This window comes from Schistocerca gregaria, chromosome 8 (assembly GCF_023897955.1).
Source record: "Schistocerca gregaria isolate iqSchGreg1 chromosome 8, iqSchGreg1.2, whole genome shotgun sequence".
Classification (NCBI taxonomy): Eukaryota; Metazoa; Arthropoda; class Insecta; order Orthoptera; family Acrididae; genus Schistocerca; species Schistocerca gregaria.
This window is the reverse complement of record NC_064927.1, coordinates 488,326,257-488,351,178: the sequence shown is the minus strand read 5'-3', so window position 1 is coordinate 488,351,178 and position 24,922 is coordinate 488,326,257.

The following is a 24,922-nucleotide window of genomic DNA, read 5'->3' as shown; positions in this document are numbered from 1 at the left end:
CGGTCGCAGGTTCGAATCCTGCCTCGGGCATTGATGTGTATGATGTCCTTAGGTCAGTTAGGTTTAAGTAGTTCTACGTTCTAGGGGACTGATGACCTCAGCAGTTAAGCCCCATAGTGCTCAGATCCATTTGAACACTTCGTCGCTTGTTCTTGAAGTTTTGGCCATAGACAATACTGTAATGATGTCTCAGCCTCCGTATTTGTCAGGCATGGCCCCACTTGACCTTTTCTGTTTCCAAAAAGAGACCTACAACATATCTCAAAGCTCGAGTTTGTAATGTAATCAAGCTCATAACACGTACGGAATCCTAAAATGTCAGTGGGTATCGGTCTTTTCGTTTACAAAAAGAAAAGTTCGTATAAAAACTATGGGAAATAAAATTAATTATCTTTCCATTTCGCGGGAAAGAGCCCGCGAAAGGCAAAGGTCCCGAGTTTGAGTCTCGGTCCGGCACACAGTTTTAATCTGGCAGGAAGCTTCATATCAGCGTACACTCCGCTGTAGAGTGAAAATCTCATTCTGTTAAGTTTCGTTAAATATGCACCGGTAATTGTCTCTGACAAAGGTGTAGACTCTTTGACTTGGTTAGTATCTCTGTGCCATTTCATTGTGTACAGACTTGGTGAGAAGTTGTGTTGAACAGCGGGCAAGTCATTTTGCCAGGCTGCAGAAAGCAGGCGTGTCGTTCGAGTTATTGGTTTGAATTTTGTTTCAGAATACAAATTCAGAATACAAGTTCAGATGCTTAACTTCATTCGTAACTTGAGTTTTGCCTCATATTCACAATATTTACACCAGTTAATGTTGTAGTTAGTAGCCCAGGCTGCGGACATTATAATGTCTCTAGAAAACGCAACGAAGTCAGCATCAAGGCACTCAGGTAAGTGTAAACTTTGTCTTAGTGTGTGGATAGGTCCTTCAGTGCATCCCATTTCAAAGTATTGCTTAGTCTGGACCGAAGACAAGTCATTTAGTTTGCAGCACTGAAGAAGTGTAATACTAATACCGGAAGCGTTTCGAGGATTTGAAAAAGCGCTGGAATAAGTGAATAACACATTGCTTGACAGTTTATAAGAAACAACTACCAACTGCTAAGAAACAACAGACACTTGCTGCGGAAAGGAAATGTAGAGGACGGGACGTGTTAAGTGCAGTAAAGCCTGCGCAAGAACGCTGTGTATGCATTCGATATTTAACGCAGTATTCTGTTTGATGAATGTTGTTGAGAAACTGATTATTGCGAATTCGGTTTGCTGCAGCAACACGTTTGCAAGACACGATCTGAGTGCTTACTACCGTGAAGAGCAGTAAGAAGACTCAAAGTGTCACTACTGTGGCTGAAGTAATGCGAGTGTCCAAAAGTGTTATCTTGCAATTAAAAAAGGTTGCTGAACGTGCAAATGCTATGCGAAAGCATGATGGTGATCGCGGACGGACCACCACATCGCCAGAGGATCGCTACGTAGCGCTAGTGGCGAAAAGGAACAGACGTCTCATCCATGGTAGATCGCTGGCAGGCCTCGCAACTGCTATCGGTACACGTGTCTCTGCCAGAACCATTTCGAGCCGATTAAATCAGGCTGGTTTAAATGCTCGGAACACTGTTAAATGCGTCTCACTTCAACCGCGCCATCGTTGATGAGGAGTTCGTAGGTGTAGGTAGCATGTTAATTTGGGTCAGCAACAGTGCTCCAGAGTGATGATATTCTCCGACGGATTCCGTTTTACTGTGGCAAGTGGTTCTGACCACCAATCAGTGTGGAGAAAGAGAGAAACACATTACACACCGCAGAAAGTTCAGCAACACCATGGTGTGGCCTAGGCGTTACGGTGTGGGCAGGCATTATGCACAACGGGCGAACACCGATGCATAGCTTTGAGCGAGATACCGTTACAGCACAGTTGTCTTGCAGAGAAATTATTCTCAATCATGTCCTTCTGTTTAGGGCTTTACGTTTGTGGATAACAATTCCCTCCCACAGAGAACCGCTGAGGTGTCGGACACACTCAAAAGTGAAGGTAGTGAACGTATGGAACGGCCTGCGTCCTCCCGGGATCTAAATCCTATAGAGAATTCCTGGGATGCTCTTAACAAAGTGTCTCTCAACGAATACCCAATCCCCCAAAACGTGGAAGAACTGAAAACCATCTTAAGAGAGGAGTGGGACAATATCCCCCAATGACTCTTCAACAGTTTGTTATCCAGTATGAAAAACGTGTACAAAATGTGCATTAGAGCCTGAGGACATAGTCCTTACTAAGTGTCCTATATCAATCGTTATGATGGGGGTATGACCTGTGTCAAATATGAACGTCATTTATGTCTGTTATCGGGGTTTCCCATGTGCTGAAATCTGTACCATTTTTCGTTATAAATATATCAGTCCACCTCTATTACGTATGTACTGCGTTTCATGTCCTCTATCATTACCTGCAACTATTCCTGTCCAACAGTGTTCTGTTCCTTAGGAATTGTGAAGCAATGTATTAATGGGGACTCTTTTGAATGGTACAAGACTGATTGATATCAATGAATAATTAAAAATTAAAAAATCTCATTATGTTTTGAAGACACCTCCTATTTCTGTTCCTCAAAATTTATATATTTCAGACGTTTGCAACATACTCAATACATTTTACGTATGTGTGCAACTCGACATTGAAGATACAATAGACTCCGTCATGTCCCTTTTATTTCTTCTGACACAATCGACGTTTCCATCTCTCAATTATGCTCTCTTCGCATAGAGGCCGCTGATGTCGCGTTGTCGTCCTGGGGAGGGGTCCGTCAGCGTGCGATTGGCTGACGTCTTCGAGAAAGCCCTCTCTGCTCTCTCGTTCTCTACTGGCATGCCGGCGCTTCACTTAACGCCGTAACAGAAAACCTGCAGTTACGGTGATTGAGGAACACAAACATCAAGGGAGCCATCTCTGCAGCACAATAATATCTAGATAATCACTGCTCCCCTCTTGCTCTGCCTGGTTCGCTTTCTGCCCAGTGAGGATGGCCCACTAATAGTAACCGGAAGATTATCACCCTATAGCCTCATTTCTTCAGAATAAGCGCCGGAAAACGCCCTTTTATAAGGGATCTCAGTACTGGTCTTTGACAGTGTTCATCTAACTGGAAACACCAGAAGACCTCGAAAAAGATTCAAGCAAAGGGGTCGAGAAGTCGATTGTGTATGAAGGAACTTAACAGGAACATGGTACAGTTCAGCAAGGTAGAAGACTTTTGCTTATTTGATTACAGTTTCGTATACAAGACAACAGTTAGAACGCAGTGACAGATGTGATTGAAGTGTCCACTGAGCAGGTTGAAAATAAGTGTTCAACCATGGGTGCCTAGCACCTTCTTTTGTTCTGGTCTGCCGGGCGGAGTGGCCGTGCGGTTCTATGCGCTTCAGTCTGGAACCGCGCTGCTGCTACGGTCGCAAGTTCGAATCCTGCCTCGGGCATGGATGTGTGTGATGTCCTTAGGTTAGTGAGGTTTAAGTAGATCTAAGTTCTAGGGGACTGATGACCTCAGAAGTTAAGTCCCATAGTGCTCAGAGCCATTTGAACCGTTTGTTTTGCCCTCTGCAAGAAGGCCAGCGATACTCGCTGACTCGGAACACGTCACTGTTAACGGTAATGGCAGTGGCTATCATTTAAGCTTCCCTATTTATCAAGCCGCTTGCACTGAACAAGAAGTGATCACACCTGACTAGTTATCTATACCATCAGTACTCAAAGCCCCAAAAATACGGAAGGCCAGCAACTTTAATGAGTTTAATCGGCCTGGCATCTTTCTATAGCGACCGAGATTCGTCCGAAAGTCGGGAACGACCAGAAAGGCCCGCTGAGCCTGAATCCGTCAAAACTGCTTCGCCGTGAGTTAACATAAAGACGGCAATCCGACGCACTGACAACGTAGATCGCCTGGTGGAATAAGAAGACCACACGAGTGATATAAGACCTATAACATAAGACGAAGCAAAAATCTGAGACCAAACCAAAGTTGAGAACAATACGAACGTGAAGCGAATGTACAGCTGAAGACAGAGACGTTGCGTCGTAAACTTTATGGCGCAACACTGAGCGCTAATTAGGCGGAAACATGGGCCCTGCGCACCATGAGGCTATTGCAGATGCGATTGCAGCGCCGAGGGTTTAGCAGTTCCCGTCTAGCGGCCATCATCGTGTTCTATGCCCTCCACTGGGCTTTCAAACTCGCCTGGCCAGCATAAAGACTTTCAGCCTGGAGTCTGGGATTCGGAGTCGTGGGTTTGAGATCCGCTGTGGACAGACTCTTGGTATCGATTCACGAATTACTGACTGGAATAAAATTTTCACTCTGCAAGGGAGTGTGTACTGATACGAAATTTCGTGTGGATTAAAACTGTGTGCCGGACCGGGACTCGAACTCAGGAACCTTCCCTGTCGTTAGCAAGCGCTCAACCGGCTGACCTATTAAAGCACGACTCTCACTCTCTCCTCACAACTTCAGTTTGGTAGATGGGAGATGAGGGACTGTCGGAAGTAAAGCTGTGAGAGCGGGTATCGAGTCGTGCATGGGTAGCTCAATGGGGTGGGCTCTTCCCTGTGAGAGGCAAAAGTCGCGAGTTCGGATCTCGCTCCGGCACACAGCATTGATCTTCCAGAAAGGTTGGTTAATTTGCTTTCTTGCGGGTGTAGCTGCTAATAGTGATGCAGTAGTCTCACACGTGCGTGTCGTGGCGCTTAGTGGTGCGGTGATTGTTTTCATGAAAACGTGTATTCTTATGGGAAAATTGTGCCATCTTTTTGGAGGGAGTCAGGACTCACGACAATATGCGACGCGGTTAGATCTACCTACGTTTTAATTGTTGGCAGGTAGTCGATTCCCCGTCAGTGGATCCATAAGTCCACAACACCCGTGGATATCCTTGTCCTCGTCTTCTGTTGTTTTGTTCCTGGATGGAAGTCCACTCCTTCGTTTGACATGATATTGGGGATTGAAAAACGAATATTTTCGTATTACCAAGCAAACTAAAAACATATTGCTCTCCTTCAATTTGGTCGTCGTCAATGTTATCACTATATTAATTATCAGAATTGAAGATGCATCTGAAGCTGTTGCTCCCACCGCAACAACTCAGCGAATAACTCTGTCAAAACTGTGCTAACTCAACTGAGAAAACTTTTAATGTATTGGTCTGGAATGTCATACCTAGGCGTCATCCAAGCCCTACATCAGAATTACCATGTGTCTTATGAATCAAATAATCGTTTGTATAGTTCCAACTTAGTTTTAAGCATGACTGAGTTGAACAGAATAGAATTCGATCACACAAACACACACACACACACACACACACACACACACACACACATTCAGCATCGATACAGAAGCAAAAGGAAGATATAGAAGCAAGCAGATTTCATTGCGTTTCTTTCCATAGGTAAAACTTTAAATATTTCACTGTTCCATTTAACGAAATTTTTCGGCAGTACATAGTTTTGTAATTGTAGGACAAGCAATTAACGGAGCAGAAACATTTCTGAGCAGAGTGGGTAGAGTTTACTGCTATATAAACTGAGGTAAGACTTCAATCATTCGTAATTTCATGAGTCAATCTAAACTTCAGCTGATCCATTCATGCTATGTCCCATGTGTGTAGTAGCGCCTTGGTTACGTATTTACAATTGAGCTACCGCGTGCTGAAGCGCTACTCAGTTTAGAAAGGGGAAAGCAACAGTTGTGGATACTCTGTTTGCTGATATTGACATTTCAGAGTGCAACTACACGCAGTTTAGAGTAATGGGTAAAATGTCATTTCTTTGCATTACTCCGACCCGTTACGTAATACTTCGACGTCGCTGGATATCTAGCACGTTCTTTAATATTCGGACAAGTACTCCTCATGACAGATCCCGTAAGACTCGAATCACCTCTGACAAGTCTAAGCCAGTGCCTTATGTTATCTCTCAAGTAGTTGATAAGTAGTATCAACAATATTGGCCTTATCACGCTTCTCTGTCGCGTACTCCAGGTCACAGCTTTATATGACGATTTATTCTTTGGGATAAAGTACTTCATTCTGCTTGACGACAAAGTACCAGTTTAATCGCGAATCCTGCCACAGGTTCTCTATATGTACCATGAGCAATGGAAGTTTGTACCCAGGGACAAAAATGTTGCATTTTGGAAGAATTTTAGCTGTAATACACCTACAATGCCTGTGTATCATCCTATTTGACGTTCCTTCTCGGGAGACGAAGATAATGCACTTATCGAACGATTGTATTGAGCGTGTTTTCTTTATTTTCCTTGAGTACATGAATATCTTAATTTGTTTACCTCCAAGGAACGATACGACACATTGCTGGCCCCAACACTAGTCACACGCTTGCCTTTGCTGGGCTCCACGCATACTTCTTATGAGCTAATGGATAAAAACCGTTAACGGAACTTAGATATTCAAAATACTCTTTATTATCTAGAAATCTACATTTCAGAATCTGTGCTAGTCTTAAAATGAAGCATAATCAAGAAATGAAACCTAATTTCCTGAGCATTATGTCACTGAAGAGCCAAAGAAACTGGTACACCTGCCTAATATATTGTAGGGTCCCCGCGAGCAAGCAGAAGTGCCGCAACACGAAATAGCATGGACTCGGCTAATGTCTGAAGTAGTGCTGGAGGGAATTGACACCATGAATCCGTAAGAATACGAGGGGGTGGAGATCTGTTCTGAACAGTACGTTGAAAGGCATCCCAGATATCCACAGTGGATGCTATTGAACTCCGTGACTGTTCCTTTGTAGGGTGTAGGACAATTTACGCTACCAGTCACAATAAAAGGTTATTTGTCACAAGACAAGGTTTCGGTGTTGGGCCCATCCTCCGGAGTTTATACATTCATGTACATGTTTATATTGCTGGAGATCACTGTATAAATAGAAAAAAATTATTTTCTGGTGACTAAACATATACAAGTGGGACAATTGCAAGCGGCAAGGCAGCATTTGTCGAAAATATACGTGTACTTACATCATTATTATAGTTACGCTGTGGTGACATTTTTTCCATTTAGTTGCACACTTATCATTTTCACGTCCATATTTCAGCTTTATAATGTTTAGCTTCATATTGTAATAATATGCAGTTAAACTTTATAAAACTGAAATATGGACGTTAAAAGTGACAATAAGTGTGCAACTAAGTGGAAAAACTGTCACCAAAGCGCAACTATAATAATGATGCTTCATCTTTATATAAGTACAGGTATATTTTCGACAAATGCTGCCTTGCCTCTTACAATTGACTCACTTGTATCTGTTTAGCCACCAGAAAATAATTTTTTTCTATTTATACAGTGATCTCCATCAACATAAACATGTACATGAATGTATAAACACCTGAGGACGGCCGGCCGTGGTGGCCGAGCGGTTCTAGGCGCTACAGTCTGGAACCGCGCGATCGCTACGGTCGCAGGTTCGAATCCTGCCTATGGCATGGGTGTGTGTGATGTCCTTAGGTTAGTTAGGTTTAAGTAGTTCTAAGTTCTAGGGGACTGACGACCTCAGAAGTTAAGTCCCATAGTGCACAGAGCCATTTGAACCGTTTGAACCTGAGGATGGGCGCAGACCCGAAACCGGTCGTGTGACAAATAAATAACTTTTTATTGTGACTGGTAGCGGAAATTTTTATACACCCTATGTTCAATAATGTTCATGTCTGGGGAGTTTGGTGTCTAGCGGAAGTGTTTAAACTCAGAAGAGTGTTCCTGGAGCCGCTCTGTACCAATTCTGGACGTTTGGGATGTCGCACTGTCCTGCTGGAATTGCCTAAGTCCGTTGGAATGCACAATTGACATGAGTGAATCCAATTGATACGACAGGATGCTTACGTACGTGTCAACTGTCAGAGCCGTATCAGGGGTTCCATATCAGTCCAACTGCACACGCCCCACACCATTACAGAGCCTCCACCAGCTTGAACAGTCTCCTGATGACATGCAGGGTCCATTAGTGCATGAGGCCGTCTCCATACTCGTACACGCCCATCCGCTCGGTACAATTTGCAACGAGACTCGTCCGACCAGGCAAGATGTTTCCAGTTATCAACAGTTCAATGCGGTGTTGACGGGTCCAGGCGAGGCGTAAGGCTTTGTGCTGTGCAGTCATCGAGAGTACACGAGTTGGCCTTCGGCTCCGAAAGCCCATATCGATGTTGTTTCATTGCATGGTTCGCCGCGCTGACACTTGCTGATGGCCCAGCATTAAAATCTGAAGCAGTTTGCGAAAAGGTTGCACTTCTGTCGCGTTGAACGATTCTCTTCATTCGTCGTTGGTCCCGTTGTCGCAGGGTATTTTTCCGATCGCAGCGATGTTCCAGATTTGATGTTTTACCGGATTCCTGATACTTACGGTACACTCGTGAAATGGTCGTACGGGAAAATCCCCACTTCATCGCTACCTCAGAGATGCTGTGTTCTATCGCTCGTGCGCCTACTATAACACCACGTTCAAACTCACTTAAAACTTGTTATTTTGCCATTGTAACACAATAACCGATCTGCCATTGTAGCAGGAAAATAATTGATCTAACAACTGCGCCAGACACTTGTTGTCTTATATAGGTGTTGCCGTCCGCAGTGCCGTATACTGCACGTTTACATATCTCTGTATATGAATAGGCATGCCTATACCATTTTCTTTGGCGCTTGGGAACTTCACAGCAAACATAAACATAGCCAAAGTCTTACAGACAAAAAAAACTTACACGAAGCGAAATGTAGTGTGAGGAGGGCTATGCGAGAGGCGTTCAATGAATTCGAAAGTAAAGTTCTATGTACTGACTTGGCAGAAAATCCTAAGTAATTTTGGTCCTATGTCAAAGCGGTAGGTGGATCAAAACAAAATGTCCAGACACTCTGTGACCAAAATGGTACTGAAACAGAGGATGACAGACTAAAGGCCGAAATACTAAATGTCTTTTTCCAAAGCTGTTTCACAGAGGAAGACTGCACTGTAGTTCCTTCTCTAGATTGTCGCACAGATGACAAAATGATAGATACCGAAATAGACGACAGAGGGATAGAGAATCAATTAAAATCGCTCAAAAGAGGAAAGGCCGCTGGACCTGATGGGATGCCAGTTCGATTTTACACAGAGTACGAGAAGGAAATTGCCCCCCTTCTTGCAGCGGTGTACCGTATGTCTCTAGAAGAGCGAAGGGTTCCAAAGGATCGGAAAAGGGCACAGGTCATCCCTGTTTTCAAGAAGGGACGTTGAACAGATGTGCAGAACTATAGACCTATATCTCTAACGTCGACCAGTTGTAGAATTTTGGAACACGTATTATGTTCGAGTATAATGACTTTTCTGGAGACTAGAAATCTACTCTGTAGGAATCAGCATGGGTTTCGAAAAAGACGATCGTGTGAAACCCAGCTCGCGCTATTCGTCCACGAGACTCAGAGGGCCTTAGACACGGGTTCACAGGTAGATGCCGTGTTTCTTGACTTCCGCAAGGCGTTCGATACAGTTCCTCACAGTCATTTAATGAACAAAGTAAGAGCATACGGACTATCAGACCAATTGTGTGATTGGATTGAGGAGTTCCTAGATAACAGAACGCAGCATGTCATTGTCAATGGAGAGAACTCTTCCGAAGTAAGAGTGATTTCAGGTGTGCCGCAGGGGAGTGTCATAGGACCGTTGCTATTCACAATATACATAAATGACCTGGTGGATCACATCGAAAGTTCACTGAGGCTTTTTGCAGATGATGCTGTGGTGTATCGAGAGGTTGTAACAATGAAAAATTGTACTGAATTGCAGGAGGATCTGCAGCGAATTGACGCATTGTGCAGGGAATGGCAATTGAATCTCAATGTAGACAAGTGTAATGTGCTGCGAATACATAGAAAGATAGATCCCTTATCATTTAGCTACAAAATAGGTCACCAACTGGAAGCAGTTAATTCCATAAGTTATCTGGGAGTACGCATTAGGAGTGATTTAGAATGGAATGATCATATAAAGTTGATCGTCGGTAAAGCAGATGCCAGACAGATTCATTGGAAGAATCCTAAGGAAATGCAATTCGAAAACAAAGGAAGTAGGTTACAGTACGCTTGTTCGCCCACTGCTTGAATACTGCTCAACAGCGTGGGATCCGTACCAGATAGGGTTGATCGAAGAGATAGAGAAGATCCAGCGGAGAGCAGTGCGCTTCCTTACAGGATCATTTAGTAATCGCGAAAGCGTTACGGAAATGATAGATCAATTCCAGTGGAAGACTCTGCAGGAGAGACGCTCAGTAGCTCAGTATGGGCTTTTGTTGAAGTTCCGAGAACATACCTTCACCGAAGAGACAAGCAGTATATTGCTCCCTCCTACGTATATCTAGCGAAGAGACCATGGGGATAGAATCAGAGAGATTAGAGCCCACACAGAAGCATATCGATAATCCTTCTTTCCACGAACAATACGAGACTGGAATAGAAGGGAGAACCGATAGAGGTACTCAGGGTACCTCCCGCCACACACCGTCAGGTGGCTTGCGGAGTATGGATGTAGATGTAGATGTAGATGTAAGTGTAGTTACAGAACTTAAAATAATTTTTATCGTGTTGGGCACCACAGCTGGATTGACACTAATTTTAATGCTCAATGAAATCATTCTCAGTTGTGTTTTTACACATTTACTGTGCTACGGCCAATTTCCTTCTTAGACCTTCTTCGGGTTGCGGACTACAGCAGACTCTTTCCATGCATCCACCAGGAGGCCTGCAGAATGTTTGTGATCACTGTTTCTCGATCTAGCTTTTAACATTACATACGACAACCAGACAATTCCTATCATGGCTCTCGCACAACTCGGCAACCTGAAGAGGTTCCTAGAACGAAACCAGTCGTAACACAAACGCCTAATAAAGCAACTGAAGTGGTATACCGTGTAATGTGGTTAGGGAACGTACAGCTGGGTTTATTGACTGGCAGTCGGTTGAAAAAAGTGCTTCTTTTATATAAATCTGTAATAGAAAATAAATCCGCCTGTGTCTTCGGGACGTCTGAATCCTGGTCGCAGGGGCCAGTGACGGTGGAATTGCAGAATGGCTGCGAGTGGCATGCAACCAGACACGGAGAACGGTTTACTCTGTAAAAAAAGAACTATATAAATAGTGCGGCCTTTTCTGACAGCCACACTCGTTACGGCAACATTGCATATTTGGCAGGTGATAATATTTTAAATATTGAGTGACACTATAAAACCAGAAAGCGTACCACGTTTTCGACAGTTAAAATATTCCAATATCCTTTAAAACAAACAAATTTTCCTAAAACACCAAAAATGACTGCCTTCAATAATATAATTGTCATTGCGAGCTTTTGCACTGTTTTTGTACTCGAAAATAGGGTTAATTGCCTGACTGGGCGGATTAACTTTAAATGAGAACATTTTAGGGTAGGCTTTCATATGGTTCAAATGGCTCTGAGAACTATGGGACTTAACATCTGAGGTCATCAGTCCCCTAGAGCTACTTAAACCTAACTAACGTAAGGACATCACACAAATCCATGCCCGAGGCAGGATTCGAACCTGCGACTGTGGCGGTCACGCAGTTCCAGACTGAAGCGTCTAGAACCGCTCGGCCACTTCGGCCGGCAGTTAGGCTTTACCGTGACTGTTATTGACTTTAAATGAAACTGCAAGTTTACTGTTACTATTTATTGATCTCCACAGCGCGTTTCCATCATCAGGTGGATTAACATGTGTTAGTATGCGATTTGTGTGTGTGTTGTGTTACGATATTTTGGAGGAACTTGTGGCACTGTCTAGTGGAGAAACAAAACACGATTTCAGAATTCACAATTCTGAAAGCACGAACAACTGTACAAGTACAGCAGTACCTAAAATAACATAAGAAGGGAGTCAAGATAACATTAGAATTTTGTGAGGTAGTATTCAGGTCAAGCAATAATAATAATAATAATAATAATAATAATAATAATAATAATAATAATAATCTCAAGCAACTAAATTAATGGCCTAGGTCCAGTCAGATTGTTGCAGAGTATTTCCCACCAAACGCGTGTCTTTAACGTTAATCCAAATACGCCATTGCCAGCGGAGGGGCTACAAATATTTTTTGAACACAAATTCCTGGCCCATGGCCAATCAAGTGTCTGTCACAAGTAAGACCTATCAAAATGTTAAACTTGCACAGAGTACTCTACTTAGTTGGTGGTGTAAAGATTTCATATTCTAAAATACTCTGCTGTCGGCGAATGCAGTAATATTGTATCAGCCACCCCTCGACCTCTCGATGGCGCTATCAGAGATTTTCACAAATAGCTTTACCAAAAGGATCTGACATCAAAGGCCGCTAATAATTAATCTGTCATTCAGATTCTTACGAAAGCTGTAAAATAAACTGTGAGCACTGATAGATATTATAGTAGAAGATCATCTCCCAATACGATAATCAACGTGATGGTACCACAAGAGGTGAGCACGCTCAAATGCAGTAGAACTGTTCACAGCTTATAGTAAAGTACACACATGAAATTAGCTGGCCGGCTGTTTTAGAAACACACAATATATCTCTGTCCAGTGGTGTATATCGGATTATCTTTTTTTAATTAGCTGTGAACTTAGTCCGCTCCGAGGCGCACAGGACAATACTTCAGAGACCGCTGTAGGGCTCCCTCTTGGATTCAATACAAAAGTGATTATGAACTGACCATTAGCTCTCCTGCAGCATACAAACTGGATTGATCCTAGTACTAATAAATCAAGAAAATATACGCACCAACGAGTTTTAGAGCAATTACTCGAACATGCAGCTTCATAGACAGTATAAAAACGCTTAGCGAATACCAACATCAACAAGCCACGTCATTCAGCAGTACGACAGTAGAATGCCGGAACTGGCAATATTGAATTTACTGATAAGTCCACGTTTACAACGAGTCGCGAAACGTGCTCAAAACGGTTGCACATAGCCTCGTACGGAAACATACAAGTCCCACAGTATACCAGGCCAGCAGCAGGAAAACCACTTGCAAAGTTGAAGGATTACCGGAATGTCCAGGGCTACAACATTTGTTTATAAAATTCAAAATTTCTGTCTGTAGTTGGAAATGGGCGCTCACCATAAGATCCACAGTCCTGAGTTGAGGCGGATTCCAAAGCCAAGTTTCTTCCTCAAAATGGCAGAACGGGTGACAGATTGCATTCCAACCGGCGTCTCTCCGTCAACAACACACATTCCAAGCCAGGCAGTCGACTTGGCGCGATGTTTAGCCCACGTGGATGTCAACATGTCCGTGGCAACAGTGGACCCGAACTGTACACTGTTCCACTGACAAGATGAGACTCCGTAAGTATATTGCGTACGTCCACATATTGCTGCTTGGCACCGCCTCCCTGTCCCCTGGCGGGAAGACAAGCTTTGCTTACCCAGCAACATTCGCCGCGAAGCGGGTGGTCCCGATATGGAACGCTCATTGCTCGCACTCTGTTAAGAATTCTACGCACAGACGAAATTGCGTAAAAGAAAATGGGACCAATAAAGTAACACACATTAAACAGCATCGAAACAAGTTCACTCACTCAGATGCAGCTTCCACAAAGCGCTCGCCCAGACAACAGATGCAGGCAGACTTGACTGAACAACTGTTCCGACAACGTTGGTATTTGTACACTCGCTGCATTGCTAGTTTTTCAAATAACAAACAACGAACTGAGTTGTGACATTCTCCCAGTACGACGTGCAGAATAACTCTTCATCAGTCAAGAGCCTGCATAGAAGTCACAGCCAATGTAACAGAGGACTGCGGTCAGCTTCTAATGCCAATTCCCGTAATTCAACGGCTTAATGAACAGCAGAAAAATCACAATAACCGGCAAATCTATTACCAGGTGGTTTGCATGTTACAATAAATATACGTGTTCGTAACACGAAAATCACGTAGGTGTGGAAATAAAAACAGCTAGAAAAACTGTCACTTACACACAGTGACCAAGGCGGTCATTGAGATTAGAGACCCAGTCTGTAACGCCGATACAACCTTTAAACAAGGTGACCTACTTTTCCTCATGCATATGACTCACGAAACGTTCGGTACGCAAATACCCTTCGCCTTGACTCAGCGTTGTAGAGTATGTGCCAATGCGCGTTTCTACTCACAGTGACGTCAGGAATCTAATCAACCCGATATACATACACCTATAAGTCGAAACGTTATGACCACTGCCCACTGAGATGGTGGATGCCCCCTGGCGTCGTTGCGAGCACGTGATGCGGTAACAAAAGTATGTAAGCGGAGATATGGGCTGCAAATGCGGAAATCCATTGAGATAAGCTACTTTGAGAAAGGGCAGATTATTATTGTGGCGTCGATAGTTACGGTGCCACAGCGCAGGTGCTCGCTCTCGTAAGTTGGCACTACGGGAAAAGACTAATTACGCCGACCACAGCGCCCTCAGGCCGTCGCTGTGCAGCTCAGCGAGTGCCGTCTTGATTTCCCCAGTTTCATCAAGAGCAGACGGCCTGGAAATATCGCTTCTACTACCGAGTGGACTAGCTTGCTGTTGAGACTTTGTATTAGTTACGTTCAGTTAAAGTTTGGACAGCAACGAGTATTTGTTAGTTTTGAGATTATACTGAAAAGTCCTCCTAACTTCACAGGATTAGACACTGACTACGGCTTGAAATCTACATGCTCATGCTAGCCAAAGGTATGTATGAATTTGATATTTACTTGTGTTTTGGACTCTATTAAAAGTGTTAAAGTTACATGCCGTACCGAATTGCTTCACCTCTCCTGCTCCTACTCTCTTCCTTCACTCTCGGCCTTTACTACAGAAGCAGTTGACAGGAGCAAACCCACGCACCGCCTATCCAGGCGGGATACAAAAATTATCATGCAGAGCCTGTCAACGAGTATCTCCAAAACGGAGAAGCTGGTCGAATGTTCACGTGCTACTGTCGTGGGCATCTACGAAAGTAAGTAGCACAGTGAAACTACCACTAGGCGCTAAGCAGTTGGACGCCCACGACTCCTCACAGCCTCGTGATGACTGGGTGTTGTGTGCTGTCCTTAGGTTAGTTAGGTTTAAGTAGTTCTAAGTCTAGGGGACTGATGACCACAGATGTTAAGTCCCATAGTGCTCAGAGCCATTTGGACCATTTTTTTGACTCTTCACAGAACGTGGGATTCTGCTTTGTAAAGTAGGATAGTTGGTGATGTGTGGCATCTCTGCCGAAAGAGCACAATGCTGCTGCACACACAAGTGCGTCAGAGCACACCAACCACCGTACATTGTTGAACAGGGAGCTCTACGCCAGACAAACCGACGTGTTCACATGTTGACACAACTACATCGTCAGTTATGATTGCAGTGGGCACGGGACCATCGGGATTCCACCGTCGATCAATGTAAACGTGTCGGCTCTTCGGTGAATCACATTTTTGCTACACTAGGTCGATGGTCGTCTCAACAAACGCAGTCATTGATGTGAACGGCGGCTTGAAACGTGCAGTGTGCCACCGACGTAGGCTGGTGGGAGCAGTATTGTACTATGGGAGACATTCAGCTGCGCTTGCACGGAATCTTTGGCGGTAATCGAAAACACGCCCACAGCTGCGAACCGCCCTTCTTCGTTGATGTCTTCCTCTACGGCGCGCACACTCCGCTGCAGAGTGAAAATCTCATTCTACCACAAACCTATTTACTCTGATTTCCGACAGCAACGATAAATTATCTGTATGACATATTCAAAAAACTCTGTTGGCAGTTGATACCAAACCTAAATAAGAACTGTATATGTTGGTCTAGAAACTTGTTGACAGGCTGCAGTTCGTCCCCTTCCGTCCCCCCCCCCCCCTCCCCCCCAGTTCGTCATTTATCTAGAAAATCTGTTGGTCTCGATGGCCAATCTTTGTGCTGGCTGGTTTTTATTTGCGAAAAATTTATCCGCTTGACGCATTACCATCAATGTCGATGAAGTCTGCAGTAAGCGGAGGTATGGGCTGTAAAAGGGGAAATGCACTGAGATAATGAACTTTGACAAAGGACAGATTATTATTATGCAGAGCCTGTGAACGAGTATCTCGATAACGGCAATGTTGGCGAGGATCTACGGAAAGAAGTAGAACAGTGAAACTACCACTAGGCGCAAAATAGTTGGACGTCCACGACTCTTCACAAACTTGGGGTTCGGAGGCCTGTCTTCTCTGTAATGTTGGATAGCATGAAACGTTGCACAGATGGCTACTACATCATAAGAATGTGCCTTTGGATGGTAGCACATTTCTCCGCAAATCGACAGAAAAATCAAACTCTATAGCATCCCCAAATGACGTTTTAAATGACCAAAGAGAGTTACACAACAAAATTTTCCTAGGAACCATCTATAAATTACTTATGCAAAGACACACCAAGTACAGTTGTAAAAAAAAATAATGCTATTAACAGATGAAAAAAAACTATATACATGGTGGTCCATTGATCGTGACCGGCCAAATGTCTCACGAAATAAGCGTCAAACGAAAAAAAACTACAAAGAACTAAACTTGTCTAGCTTGAAGGGGGAAACCAGATGGCGCTAAGGTTGGCCCGCTAGATGGCGCTGTCATAGGTCAAACGGATATAAAATGCGATTTTTTAAATAGGAACCCCCAATTTTTATTACATATTCGTGTAGTACGTATAGAAATATAAATGTTATAGTTGGATCACTTTTTTCGCTTTGTGATAGATGGCGCTGTAATAGTCACAAATATATGGCTCACAATTTTCGACGAACTGTTGGTAACTGGTAGGTTTTTAAATTAAAATACAGAACGTAGGTACGTTTGAACACTTTATTTCGGTTGTTCCAATGTGATACATGTACCTTTGTGAACTTATCATTTCTGAGAATACATGCCATTACAGCGTAATTAACTGTAAATTCCACATTAGTGCAATAAATTCTCAAAATGATGTCCGTCAACCTCAATGCATTTGGCAGTACGTCTAACGACATTCCTCTCAACAGCGAGTATTTCGCCTTCCGTAATGTTCGGACATGCATTGACAATGCGCTGACGCATGTTGTCAGGCGTTGTCGGTGGATCACGATAGCAAATATCATTCAACTTTCTCCACAGTGGCCGGCCGTGGTAGCCGTAGCCGAGCGGTTCTAGGCGCTACAGTCTGGAACCGCGCGACCGCTACGGTCGCAGGTTCGAAATCTGCCTCGGGCATGGATGTGTGTGATGTCCTTAGATTAGTTAGGTTTAAGTAGTTCTAAGTTATAGGGGACTGATGACCTCAGAAGTTAAGTCCCATAGCGCTCAGAGCCATTTGAACCATTTTTTTCTCCACAGAAAGAAATCCAGGTACGGCAGATCCGGTGAACGTGCGGACCATGGTATGGTGCTTCGACGACCAATCCACCTGTCATGAAATATGCTATTCAATCCCGCTTCAACCGCACGCGAGCTATGTGCCGGACATCCATCATGTTGGAAATACATCGCCATTCTGTCATGCAGCGAAACGTAATAACATCGGTAGAACATTACGTAGGAAATCAGCTTACATTGCACCATTTAGATTGCCATCGATAAAATGGGGGCCGATTATCCTTCCTCCCATAATGCCGCACCATACATTAACCCGCCAAGGTCGCTGATGTTCCACTTGTCGCACCCATCGTGGATTTTCCGTTGCCCAGTAGTGCATATTATGCCAGTTTACGTTACCGCTGTTGTGAATGACGCTTCGTCGCTCAATAGAACGCGTGGAAAAAATCTGTCATCGCCCCTTAATTTCTCTTGTCCCCAGTGGCAGAACTGTACACGACGTTGAAAGTCGTCGCCAATCAATTCCTGGTGCATAGAAACATGGTACGGGTGCAATCGATGTTGATGTAGCATTCTCAACACCGACGTTTTTGAGATTCCCGATTCTCGTGCAATTTGTCTGCTACTGATGTGCGGATTAGCCGCGACAGCAGCTAAAACACCTACTTGGGCATCATCGTTTGTTGCAGGTCGTGGTTGACGTTCCATATGCGGCTGAACACTTCCTGTTTCCTTAAATAACGTAACTATCCGGTGAACGGTCTGGACACTTGGGTGATGTCGCTATGATACCGAGCAGCATACACAGCACACGCCCGTTGGCCATTTTGATCACAATAGCCATACATCAACACGATATCGACCTTTTCCGCAATTCAGAATGAGATTTTCACTCTGCAGCGGAGTGTGCGCTCATATGAAACGTCCTGGCAGATTAAAACTGTGTGCCGGACCGAGACTCGAACTCGGGCCCTTAGCTTTCGCTGGCAAGGGCTCTACCAACTGATCTACCAAACCACTACTCAAGCCCCCTTCTCACAGCTTTACTTCCACCAGTACTTCGTTTCCTACTTTCCAAACTTTACAGAAGCTCTCCTGGGAACATGGAGGACTAGCACTCCTGAAAGAAAGGATATTGCGGAGACATGGCTTAGCCACAGCCTAGGGGATGTTTCCAGAATGAGATTTTCACTCTGCAGCTGAGTGTGCGCTGATATGAATTTTCCGCAATTGGTAAACTGTCCATTTTAACACGGGTAATGTATCACGAAACAAATACCGTTCGCACTGGCGGAATGTTACGTGATACCACTTACTTATTACAGCGCCATCTACCACAAAGCGAAAACAGTGGTCCAACTAAAATATTCATATTTCTTTACGTACTACACGAATATTAAATAAAAAATGGGGGTTCCTATTTTTAAAAAACTCAGTTGATATCCGTTTGACCTATGGCAGCGCCATATAGCGGGCTAACCATAGCGCCATCTGGTTTCCCCGTTCAAGGTAGACGAGTTTCGTTATTTATAGTTTTTTCGATTGATGCTTATTTCGTGAGATATTTGGCCCAGTCACTACCAATGGACCACCTTGTACTTCTGTTGTCATACACAATGTGAGCCAGTCAGATGTGTATAATAAAATCTGGATCGTGTATGTTCTGTCATTTTTATTGTAAATGTCTGAATAATATATCTAATTTTTAATGGTGGGTACTATATAAGGGATCGTGTGTGGGCTTGCTGCAGCGTATATAGAACGTAGCGTGATTCGGATGAGGTGTATAAGCACCGACTTGTAGTTGGGGGCTAGTCTGGCTTTCGTGTCTTTCTGGCGTGCCTGTGGGAACGTAAACTATGGCAAAATTATTACCAAATGCGTCCGAACAAACCCAATGTGCTCTTATTCTTTTCTTTCTTGAAGGAGAAACACCGATAATCCTCCATCGGAGAATGAAGAGTGTGCAAGGGGTAGCATGTCTGCAGAAAACGACCATTGTTGAATGGTCCATCAAAGCCCGAGCTGTTTCACGATAACGCACGTCCCCATATCGCAAATGTCATAACACAGAAGCTACGCGAACTAGCGTGGGAGACATTCGAGTACGCGTACATGATGTGCAAGAATATCCACCGTATTCAGCTTATGTTATTGTGTGGTGTTGTTTCACAGCCCCTTCATTCTCAGTCCGTTTTTCATCGAGGAGATGACACATCGTAGACCTGTCAGGCGTTCAGCGAGATCTGGACAGTATGAGGACCTCCTTCTACAGCACGTGATACCAGCTTTGCAATAACGTAACTATATCCATCCCAGTATTTTTGGGCAAGATGTGATGACAGGTGAAAAACATCAAATGGCTCTAAGCTCTGTGGGACTTCACATCTGAAACCATCAGTCCCCTAGACTTAGAACTACTCAAACCTATCTAACCTAAGGACATCACACACATGCAAACCCGAGGCAGGATTCGAGCGTGCGACCGTAGCAGCAGCGCGGATCCGGACTGCAGCGCCTAGAACCTCTCGATCACAGTGGCCGGCGACAGGTGAAAGATTTGCTTCGAGAAACCTTCAAGATGAGTGACATTCCAGATATCCGACCTAAATCCACGTGACTTCTAGTTGTGGAGGTTATGTGAAAGATCGTGTCTATCACGGATGTACCTGGACTTCTCCTGATCTGAAGGACACCGTTTGACAACCTATCGCTTTGATTACACAGTATATGCTGTGAGGAACTGCCGACTGTGTCGTGTTATGGACGCAGAATGTTGCCGAGTCGGGAAACCGTATTGAACACACGTTGTAACGTGTGACCATATCCCAATAAATGTGCTAGAACCACCGTTTTTACATGTTCGATCCTTTCTCCCTTTCCTGCACCCACAACACGTTCTGACTGCTTACAATGCCATATTTTCATCTGGTATCAGAAAGTGGAGCTATTATTTATCTGAACATACTCAGCGAGCGCCCCGGTTAATGAACATACCTACGATGTTTCAGAATCCTGCGATGTACACAGCCCACACTGAAGCACTCCGAACACGGTATTACGCCAACTGAAGACGTTTGTTGGTATAAATGAGAATACTTATTAAGTGGCTGATTTGCATTATTTCTTAAAGTAAAAAAAATTATAGATTTAAAATATTCCCATTCCCCGGTTACGACGAAGGTTTCTATTGGTTGTAAGGCAAATGCTGCAACTATAACCCCCTTCTTAAATATTCCCAGCCGGGACTGTCTCTGTCGCAGAAACAGCTCACCTGGTGTTTAGCTGGGAAGTCCCTGACTCTCCACTGGGTACTAACTCGACATCCCGCTCTATGTGGAGAATGAAAAGTATTAAAACGAAACTGTCTGTATGGCAAAACACACACACTGATCCACATCTAAATATACACAGGTACTCTGCAAATCACATAAGTGCCTGGCAGAGGGTTCATGAAACCACCTCCACAATTCTCTATTATTCCAGTCTCGCATAGCGCGCGGAAAGAATGAACAACTATATCTTTCCGTACAAGCTCTGATTCCCCTTATTTTATCGTGGTGATTGTTCCTCCCTATGTTAGTAGGCGTCAAAAAAATATTTTCGCATTCGGAGGAGAAGGTGATTGGAATTTCCTGAGAAGATTCCGTCGCAACGGAAAACGCCCTTCTTTTAATGGTGTCTAGCCCAAATCCTGTATCATTTCTGCGACACTTTAAACGTTCATGGTGGTGTCTGATTGTACTATATCGTGTCTCCCTACCACTTTCGCGCAACGACGCTCTGAGCGTGTTTTTTAGGGAATTAACTAGTTTGAACCTGGGACCTGTTGCTGGTAAGGAGACGCCAGACCACACATGACATGTAGAATTCAGAAGAGTTCAGTGAGACTAGCGATGATATAACCAAATACTAAATGATCTCAGCGTCAGCTCCACTGCACTCCCTGTAAAAGAATCTTAATTCTAACTAAATATAGTGGAAAGGGTTCAAGGCTTTCCTATTTTTAGTTAGCTGGTAAAATAACGTCGAAAAAGCAGTTAAGTTTACCATCGGAAATTTATTCTAATCACAAAACATCGTTTATAAATTGCACTATTGATAAAAGGAAATGTTTTAATACAGGATGGTAAAAACCAACAGCGTTCAACAAAAATGTGAACGAATATTCCCTAAATGGGTTTCCAAGTTCTACAATCGATCGAAGGATGACCTATGCCATATCACATCTATAATCTAGGTTTAAATTAAGTTTCACAAAAGAGAAAACTATCAAAATGGTCTACAGTGACCCTCAATTATCTTTAATTACTTATCTAACCTGTCGTAAATTACAGTGGCTGATGTGGCTTCTCAATAACTATAAAAATAGAAAAATCATCGCGTTTTAGATCTTTACTTCAAGTGGCAAATGTGAACACCATGAGTTTTAATTAACGATCACCATTAGTATTACGCAAAAAAGGGGTGCAACAGATGAGACTTCTGCAGTTCTGAGTGAAGCTTTATGCGCTCAAATATGCGGCATCGCGTGCGTTCATTACCTTGTCGGTGTCTAAGCAGAGTCAGGGCGGCAGCGGCCGGCGCAGCAGCCATCCAGCCCGCCGTCTCGGAACTAACTCTCCACTTCTCCTTACTACAATTTACCGAAGTTAGTTTAAAAAAACTATCTGGCTATTTTTCATCTGACCAATTAGGGTCTCAATGTTAACCTTAAGCTCCGCCTACAAAAATTCTGTCTATCCAATGGGAAACGTTATACTTTTCGTGGTGGGCCAATGTTTTTAAAGTTTGCAACGTAACAGAGACGCTACAAAGTCTCACGCTAAAACCTGCAGCTAGTGTGGTCCTTTTAGCGTTATCGTGAGATCTATACTGCTCTTCTGGAGGGCTCTATCTTTTAACATGGGCTGGGGAGTGATCCTAATGTAACAGACACGCGAAAAAGTCTCACGCTAAAACTTGCGGGTGGTAGTGGCCCTTTTTGTGTTATCGTAAGATCTATACTGCTTTTCTGGAGGGCTCTAGCTTTTAACATGGGCTGGGGGTGGTCCTTGACATACCTGAGACGCGAAAAAGCCTGACGCTAAAACGTGCGGGTTGTATAGTTGTACAGGTAGGCTCGTGGCGTGGGTGCCCAGCCCCTCCCCACGGTTCTGCTCTCGGATTCTGTCCTCGTTTCTCCCCTCGGAACTGCGTCTGCCTCACGGTGGGAAGGTACGACATGCATTTAGGCATTCTTGTGTTAGTCTGTGGTATTCCATTTGCTCACTCGTTACTTGTATTGCTTTGGTTAATTTCATGTCACGATTTATTCGGAGCTATGTGACATACTACTGAATTTGTTTATCATGTCAGGGTTTTCATGTAAGGTGTTGGATTTACCTGACACCTTACAACACAAATACAAAATGTGCTGCCTTTCTTTGAACTTTTTCGATGTACTCCGTCAGTTCTATCTGGTAAGGATCCCACACCGCGCTGCAGTATTCTAAAAGAGGACGGACAAGCGTAGTGTAGGCAATCTCCTTCGTAGGTCTGTTACATTTTCTAAGTATCCTGCCAATAAAACGCAGTGTTTGGTTGGCCTTACCCACAACATTTTTTTATCTGTTCTTCCAATTTAAGTTGTTCGTAATTGTAATAAATAGGTATTTAGTTGAATTTACGGCCTATATATTAGACTGATTTATCGTGTAACTGAAGTTTAGCGAGTTCCTTTCAGCACTCATGTGGATCACCTCACACTTTTCGTTATTCAAGGTCAACTACCACTTTTCGCACCATTCAGATACTTTTTCTAGATCGTTTTGTATTCTGTTCTGATCTTCTGATGACTTTATTAGTTGATAAACGACAGCGTCACCTGCAAATAACCTAAGACGGCTGCTCAGATTGTCTCCCAAATCGTTTATATAGGTAAGGAAAGCAAAGGGCCTAACACTACCTTGGGAAACGCCAAAAATCACTTCTGTTTTACTCGATGACTTTTCGTCAATTACTATGAACTGTTACTTCTCTGACAAGAAATCACAAATCCAGTCACATAACTGAGACGATATTCCATAAGCACGCAATTTCACTACGAGCAGGTTGTGTGGTACAGTGTCAAAAGCCTTCCGGAAATCCAGAAATACGGAAGCGATCTGAAATCCCTTGTCAGTACCACTCAACAATTCATGTGAATAGAGCTAGTTGTGTTTTCTAAACCTATGTTGACTGATACAAATTTGATGACATACACACACACACACACACACACACACACACACACACACACGTACACACACAAACAAACATTCAATTTTTTCACGCACACACACACACACACACACACACACACACACACACACACACGTACACACACAAACAAACGTTCAATTTTTTCCTCGGATAAAAACAACATTTTCCCAGAAATAAATTAGAATTATTCCAAGTCCGCGGATACAGTCGAGATTTTTTTTGGGATTTCGTTGGTTTTCAGGGGAATGCTGGAAATGGCAGTACCGTTCCAAACAGTCCCAACTGAAATTCCCTCTGTCTTTCCTCCAGCCTTTTGGGATATTTCAGTGAAGAGACGCACGGTTCCATAATGGACCGGAGCTCAGAGAGCCCGCTCACTTTTTTGGAAAGGAGAACGGAAAAAAATTATGAACACTCTGTTCGGCTGGTACAAATACATGCGCTTGCCTTTTGGTATCTCTTCTACTCCGTTGATCTTCCAGAGATGACTGGAACAGTTGACCATGTCCGTCGCCGCTTGCACTAAATGTTTAAATGACTTAACAGTTACGGGAGGTATGTGCCAGGAACACGTGTGAAAACTTGCCAAGTTGTTAACCATATTACGTGCAGCTCGGACAAGTGGTAATTTATCCAGGACCTAGTCGACCACTTTGGGCACGTGCTAATCAAAGACGATCGCCAAGTGGCAATTATCGATTCCTTACACTGTCCCCGAAAATTACCAGAACTCCAAGCTCTTTTGAGGAAAGCGTATTACCGTTTGTTCTTCCTCAAATGGCCAATATCATACAATCAGTAAACTAGGCATGAAAGAAAGACATTCAGTACCTTTGAACGTCAGCGTGTTAGCGCGCACTGGGATCTGCGCCTTGTACCATCCTCGGCAGCGCGACCGCTCGCTCTGGGCGCAGTTCCGGCATCGGTGTGACGTTCAAAAATGGTTGAAATGGCTCTGAGCACTGTGGGACTAAACATCTGAGGTCATCAGTCCCCTAGACTTAGAACTAGTCAGGCTACAGCGGCCGGCGCTGTGACGTTCGCACATGGGAATGATATCGCCGCTGAACGACTCATTAGCAGACGAACAATTGGATTTCGTAGCGGCCGCTCCAACTCTGACCACCTGATGCGGCTGATAGAACCGGCGCTGAGGGCGCTGGAAACAGCGGGTTGCCTTGGGACGGTGCTTCTCGACGTGTCTAATGCTTCTGAGGATTCCGGAAACAGCGATCGTGTGAGACCCAACTTGCTTTATTTGTTCAGGAGACCCACAAAATATTAGATACAGGCTCCCAGGTAGATGCCGTTTTCCTTGACTTCCGGAATGCGTTCGATACAG